Here is an 8,221-nt window from a genome sequence, read left to right as displayed (position 1 = left end):
AGTTAACACATGTGAAGTTACAGTCTAAGTTTCTAGAATTTAGACGTAGATTATAACTATCACTCACCTGCATGTTTCCATCTTAAGCATTAGAAGAAATTGAAATCAGAACGGGAAGCCCCCTTGTCACACTACTTTAACAGACCAATCATTTTCGTGATTCTGTGTTCATCTGCAGCCCCAGTGAGCACTCATACAATTGGGTTGGGTCAATGTGTGGTTTTTAACTTTCTCCACTATAGTTCTCTTATACAAGCTCAACAGCATGGGATTGGGGAGATGGGTCTGTGGCTAAAGCTGTTGCTATGCAAGTCTCAGAACCAGAGTTTAGATCCGCAGCACTCACACAAAAGTGGGATAAGCATGCATGGCAGACAGCCTCTAGGCAGAAACAGGATCCCAAGAACAAACCAGCAAGCCACCCTAGACAAATCAGCTCTCAGTTCAAATGCAAGACTGCCATAATTTATAAAGTGAGGCATGGCTGAGGAAGACAGCCAATAGCAACCTCTTGTCATACTATAGGCACATGTGTACATGGACCTGCCCACACATGCACACAAACACACCCACACAGACCCTCCATAATATGGTATCTTATGTATGTATGTAAATATATATATATATAATGAACAAAATATACTAATGGAATTATTTTTTCTATTACATGTATGCTCCCTCAACTATTAACTCTCAACACATTTTGCATATGATACCATTATTAACAACAGTCACATCAGACACATTTCACCCCTAAATGGGCTCAGGTGTTTTCTTTGCTTGGAGGAAAACTCTTGACAGACTCTGTCACTATTTCTGAAAGAGGCCTGACTGCCTCTGCTCTTGAAGTTAAACAAGACTGGGAGAGTGGGGAAAGCACAGCCACTGTCTTGTTCCAGGAGTCTGGGCTGTGCACATGTGATCACACACTCAAGTCATTTACACAAAAAAATTTTCTCAGCTGTTTGTCACAGTTTGAATACGAAATGCCCCCTATAAACTCCTTCCTGCTTCCCCAGCTGGTGCTGCTGACTACAAACGTTATGGAAGGAAGCTTTAGGAAGTGAGGCACAGCCTTAGCGAGTGGGTAACTGGATGGGGGTGGAGCCTTGTATTCTGATGCTATTTTCTGTCCTCTATTTGCTTCCTGTCTGCTGTCACAACGTAACTTACCATAAGGCTACAAACTCCAGCCACTGAGTTCTGGTGTCAAGAGTTCCAGCCACTATGCTTTCTCATGACACCAAAGTTTCAGCTCTGCCACCATGATGGACAGTCATTTGATTCTTGAGACAGGGTTTCACTGTGTAGTTTTGGGTGGCCTCAAACTCACTGTATAATCCTACTCACTACGTAGCTCTGGATGTCCCTGTACTCAGAAAGGTTCGTTTATTTACCTTTGCCTCCTGGGCATGTACTACCACACCTGGCTCATAAGCTCTGTAAGCTCAAATAAATTCTTTCTTCTCTATATGGTTTCTGGTCACAGTATTTTATGGCAAAAACAGAAAAGTAATTAATGTGATAAAGTAAAAACGTTGAAAAACTTATCTAGACATTGAAGCAGTTAACCTTGTTTCTGCAAGGTCAGAAATAAGGGCAGACAGGAATAATAAGTTTTTCAATTAAGAGCTACAGCTAGCCGTTTCCCCTCAATTTTTATTAAACATGTTTTTCTACGCTGGGTGTGGTGGTGCACACCTTTAATACCAGCACTCAGGAGGCAGAGGATCTCTGTGAGTTTGAGGGCAGCCTGGTCTACAAAGGAGTCATGAACAGCCAGGGCTACTCAAAAACAAACAGAACAGGAAAATGTTATTCAAGTTACTTTAAAAAAAAAAAAGGCCATGAATTTGAAAGAAAACATAGCAGAGGGTCTGGAGGGAGAAATGTTATAATCTCAAAAAGAAACAAGCATATTGTTCTCTGGGGTGATAGTAGTTTCCCAGCTTCAGCCAGTTGTTCACTATGTAACTCTGAGTGTGCTGCTCTTGCAGAATTTGGTCCCCAATCCCTCACTGGTGGCTCACCACTCCGGTAACTCTAGCTCAAGGCTCTGATACCCCCAACTCCAAGGCACCTACACTCTCACATATACATATTCACAAAAAGCCATGCGCATATACAGGGTTTTTAAATAAAATATTAAATAGGTAACCATCACATAAAATTGTGTGTTTTCACTCACAAGGAAAAGAAACGGGAAATAATTAAAGTGATAGAAATCCCCATTCACCATCTTAGCTTTTTTTCCCTTAAATTGCACTGTCTTAACTTTTCTATTTGTTTAAAATTTTCCAAGTTTTTAGATAAGCTGTTGAACTGACACTAAATAAGTGTTATGTGTGACTAGAACTTTTGTTACTTCCCCAATTAAATGATATAAAAATAGGTCAATTTACTATGCCTTCACCATTTATAAACAGAAGCTGTATTAGAAAGAATCACAAGATGGAAATCTCTTGCACTTAGCTAAATCTTTTTTTATTCCACAAACATTTTTCTTAGAGTAAATGAGAACCATTGTAATGTAACCACACAGACATCTTGACAAAAGGCTCTTGTGTTTTCTACTATTTTATACTGCCACATTAAGTGTGAATTTCTAAATGATTTTCACTAACATTGTCTAATTTAAAAGAAAAATTAATATATTTGGCAGTGACGTATTGTCCAAAAGAATAGTAATGCAGGCACAATGCTCAATTAAGACAAATTTATTATGGATTTAGTGTAATATCAAGGTTAGATAGGATCCCTAGACTCTTTTCTTATTATCTAATCTACATAAACTCTTTAATACGAGTCACAAAGAACAATAGCAACAAAACTTGCCCATGTTAAACACAGTGGTTTTTTTTTTAATAGAGGACAGTTTTGATTTTTAAACTTTTCAGATTTAAACCTAGAAATATTTTTCATTGTAAACTGTGATAAAACAGCAAAAAACAAACTAACAAACAAAACCTCAAAATAAAGTTGAATTTGTTTTCTGAGTTAGCAGGTCATACAGGTCACTGATTTGAGCACTTATCAGTCAACAGATACTGTCTCTGCCCATGGTTCCCTCTAATCCTTTTTTACAGGAGATGGCTTTGCCCCGTTTGTAACATAGTTCCAAACAAGCAGTGAATCCAGCGGTTATAATGTAGCTATGGATAAATGCTTGCCCATCAGGCAAACACACTGGGTGTGACTCACAGCACTATAAAATAGTAAGAGCAATCTATTTTTTGAGAAACTGAATAAAGAACTTACGTAAAATGAATATCCAGAACATCATGTTTGTGGCTAATTTTAGAAGCAAACATGCACACACACAGATCTAGCTGATCATTTAACTAAAAAGCAACCCAAAGATTTATGTCCCTGTCAACACTGGGTAAGATGTTGACATACTCCTGCACACCTGAAGAAAGCTGATTAAGCTTAGTGTCCAAAATCTCTGATAATATATGCAATTTCTTAAGAATGTGAACATGTCCTCTCCTTTTTATTCTTGCTTCCCATTTTGATAAACACCAAGACTTAAAAACAAATTATGAGATAATTTCATCCATTATGTTTACTGAAGGCAGATGGGATTCTAGTCATTTCACATTAATTAAGCAAAGCGACTTTACAGTCAGTATTACTGCAGCATAAAAGACATGGCAGCATTCACTAACAATTACACAGCAGTTCACAAAATCTAGACTATTCATTTCAATTAACAAAGTAGTACTTTATAAAAAATATGTTCAGGATGTTTACACTCAATTTATTTAAATGTCAAGGTTGTAATAGTCACGGGTGATGTAAAGACAGAAATTACTCATGAATATATGTTCTTCAAAGGTATGTGATTCTGCTGGATGACAGGCTCAGGTTTCTCAACTCTTATTCTGGGGTTTCTGAATGTAATATGAAATAAACAAGCAGCCCCCCGAAGTCTTGTGCCGTTACTAACTGTAAATAAGCCCAAAGCTGCCACAAGGTTCACAGAAAACAAAGACCATGATAGGTAAATAATAAGGGCACCATTAGATGACTCTAATTGAGAGGGTGTCCACAGTTCTAATAGCTAATAACCAAATGGCCCAACTCCTGGAGTGTCTTCAGCTGGTGTAGGAATAGCTTAGTGTAGCTCATGACACAGGCCATCTCACAACTGCAGGTGGCTCCCACACAAGGTAGACTTCTCCTTTAAGAGGAAATAAAACAGGAGCAGAAAGGAAAACAATGAAAAACTCCATGCAGTTCTACAGATCTCAGCACAGTGTCAGCTGTGCCGCAGATTCCCTTCACTGGCTGGTCTACCTTCTGTGGAGCACAGATGCAATCAGAGCCAAAAATCTGGTCCCAGGGTCTGAGCTTAGCAAACGAGGATCTCAGCAAGACTCTCCAGCTTACATTCCTCATGTGTTTCACTGAGACTTCAGCTCTAACAAGAGGCCAGGTATTTCCCTCAATAGTAATTTCTTCTTGCCGAGAGCCTTAAAACGGCAATGCTAGGGTCGCCCCACACAACACACTAATTTAGTCACATCTGAGTTTTTTGTTCTTAATTCCTCAGGTGACAGCAACCAAGGCAGGGATCCGATTGAAAAGTTGATGGTTTCCACGGGATGTGACTCTTTTGTATATAGTATGTCTACTGTTGTAAGGTGGCATCTTGTCTTTCTGGGGACTCATCTGGCTGTTAAATGTTCATAAATGCCTGGCTGAGGGCATACTACAATAGGATCTAGATTCAATTCCCAATTATACCCCATGTAACACAAACAGAAATGCAACTTCACAAAAGCCTTTACTGCTATGAAAGTCTGATGTGGTAAAAGAGTTTTCCTCTGCCATTTGGTATAGCTACTTCAATCAATGCAAGGGGGCATTCTGAAGTCCAGAACATGTAACCTACACTCAGTTTCCAGTTAAATCTAGACATGGGCCAATTAAAGTGTCCACCACTGAAGTAATAGTGAAGGCTTGCCTTCCAACATCACTCAAGATTTTCAGAGACAGAGTGGGGAGGATCATGCAAGAGAGCAGTGTAAAAGAAGCAGGGTCAGGACACTGGAGGTGAGAATGTAGGTACCATTTCTGAAAGGCAATGGGGCCTCCAGAACTCTTAAGAGACAATACTGTGATTGGTTGTACAGAGAACTTTAAAACCTACATCCATTCAGAATCCTGAATCCATTCTTGCTCTGCTAACAGCTAATAATTATGCATACTGATTTGTTGTCTAAGCTGAAGCATTCTAACAGTTCTTCCACAAACATGTAGTAAAGAGCTCTCCCTGCAAACACTGTAATGAGCATTTTCATGAATCTTTAATGACCAAAGCTTGTTCTTCAACAGGGTAGCAGGTGAGAGGGAGAGGGAAAGAAGGAGAGAGAGAGTTCAGTGTGTGTGTGTGTGTGAGAGAGAGAGAGAGGGGGGGGGAGGGAGGGAGGGAGGGAGGCCAGAAGGCAGGCAGGCAGGCAGAGAGCATACAAATTATCCAGCTTCTCACTGACTCCTGCTCTGCTTTTGTTGTTTGTAACTAAGAATGCACTTAGGCATGTGGCTCGGTTGGTAGTATACACCTATAATCCCAGCCCAAGGGAGGTGGAAGCAAGAGTCAGAAGTTCAAGGTTATCCTCAAATACATGCTGAGCCACATGTTTTCAAGGAAACAGAGAGAATGAGAGTGAATATTCAGGGTTAGGTTTGATGCTGGAACTTCTTAAAATGAGGCAAATATATTTAATATGACCTGTACAGGTTCACGCATCTACTTAATAGCAAACCAGTAAGATGGACAGTGTTGCCTGAATACCTTCTCTATATAGAACAGAATTCAGTTATTTACTGAAACAGTAGCTAAGTCCTAGTACGGTAAGGAAATCAACTTCTATGATTTTTGGTTGCATGCAGCTTATCTAAGAGGAAGAGAGAAAACAGTATAATCTTGTCAACGAGATACATCTAAAAACTCGTCTTCAAAAGTTATGTCAGGCTGTTAAATCCAACGGAGTTGACCATTACTCATAGACCCATTAAAACAGAGCCAGAACTTATTTGGTTTTTAAATTTTTCTGGTCTACCAATTTTGGAATAAATTATATTTTCACTGATCTCACTTCCTCTAAAGGAATAAAACAGAACTGCATAGCTAAGTGTCCAAAGTAAGTCAAAACTGCCTAGGATATCAAATGATAAATGTTACTATGCATGAAGCCCAAGCAGAGAGTAAACAGCCTGTAAGGCCATATGGCTTAGGGCTGGAAAACATGAAATGGCAGAATGACTTCCTCCACTTAGAGTCACTGGTAACCATTTCCATGTTGAGCTTGTCTCCTTGACTGTAACTATGACTAAGTATTTTCAGTTGCTCAGATGAACTACTGTGATAGTACCAAGTCAGCTATACAGTACAAGGCAAAATGACCACATAGGAAGATAGACAGTAAACATGAAAATAATCTCTCAGGTATGTTTTAGAGCCATTTTTTTCAGCATTAAGGATTACATAAACAGACACCCAAGAGAATATATTATAAAAACACTAAGTACATTTTAACTCTAATCTTTCTGAGATGATATACCATCGCTGTCCAGAATGCAAAGATTACAAATGAGCAGCTTTTCCAAATGTGCACAACCACCTAACCAGTTTTACATAGGTGGTGCCAGTGAGCAGTATACCACAAAACCAAATTTCAGTGTAGGAACATCTTATATTCCTCCTAAATCCTGCTATTTACACCACATACATTTTTTGCAAGAACAAGAAGGTTGCTTTATTTTGTCTTGTTTTTTTAATGTTATCAAACATGTTCTGACATATAAGCATTTGTATTTATCAGTTATCATTAAGGAATATCACAAATTTCAATCTGCTTAAATCTATCCCATCCTCCTTTTACAAGTTCATCGGAAGAACTTCTCACTGGGACAGACAATGAACACTTCACCTGTTGTAGAAGACAAACACTGGTTAAGGTATGGATGTCTGTTGTTACAGAGAGGTCAGCAGCAGTTGCAGGCTAGCCTCTAGTCTAGCCAGGAAGATGGTATGTGTCCTTTGTTATCATTTAACATTGAATCTCAAACAGAAATCGGTGCTTGAGTAATGGGAAAAAAAAATCTAAGCAAGGCAACAGAGATTGCAAGTTGAGGTAAAAGCAGGTGAGAAAAACATGGTAATATTCCTTAGAATTTACCTTTTTACTGCCTACCTTTTCAGGCTTGTATGACTGTCATAAAGAACCTGTAAGGGCTGTTGGCAATGACATCAAGTCCTGCACTGGTCTTGACTCTCTCCAGAAGCTAGTAGAAGGTGTTGGCAAATACCTTGCATCAGTCAGGACTGCTGAGCAAAGAGTAATAAAGCTGTCTACAGAGTAGACCTAGGGTGTCCTTTTATTACTCTTTCCTAAGAAATAGAAACATTTCCTCTCCCACGTGGATGCTGTGGGCATGCCTAATGGATTCTGCGACCTAGTCTTCTGACCAGGCAAACAAAAAGAACAAGTTTCTTTTCTGGGGAGAGTATCTGAGAGCACACTGGGGAGAGTGTAAGAACTCTTTCTACACAGCAGGGAGAAAGCTCCTTGCTTATAATAACAAGATGACAGTGAAAAGCATGGCATCTGTATGAAACATGATTTGAAAGACTGACAGCATTCAGTTGCTTTTTGCCATGGCTGTGACATCATGAAACTCTAAGTACTTCCATATAAATTCCTGGTGTTCTATATCTTTCAAGTATCTTATATTTTTACTTCCCTAGTATCCTGCCAAAAAATGTCTAAACAGCATAGCTTTCTACAGCATGAGCAGGTCCTCCGCACCCTTTGGAGAAATAAAAATTACTTACAGGAAATTTCAGATTCTCCAAAGGGCACGCATAGTAAGTCATATTGGTAATTAAAAGACGTTTTGTTTCTATCAGTTCCTAGACATGGGCAGGCAGACAGAAGCCACAGTCATCCATCATCATAGACAGACATCAAGGATTCATACATAAAAGGAAGTGAGGCAAAAGCAAGAGCCAGCTGCCCGCATGTGTGTGCTGGTGCCTTGACTATGTGACCACACATGCTAACTCTTCATTCCCTCCTAGTCAACCTCAGCTTCACACTTAAGCCATGTGCTGCTGCTATGGGAACTCAGATATGAAGTAGCTGCTTCAGGAACATTGTTCACAGTACTGTGTCATCAACAGTGGTTTCTAATGAGCCTCAACTGCACACGG

This window comes from Acomys minous, assembly GCF_964271855.1.
Source record: "Acomys minous genome assembly, chromosome: 19".
Classification (NCBI taxonomy): Eukaryota; Metazoa; Chordata; class Mammalia; order Rodentia; family Muridae; genus Acomys; species Acomys minous.
Note: the sequence above shows the minus strand (reverse complement) of the source record.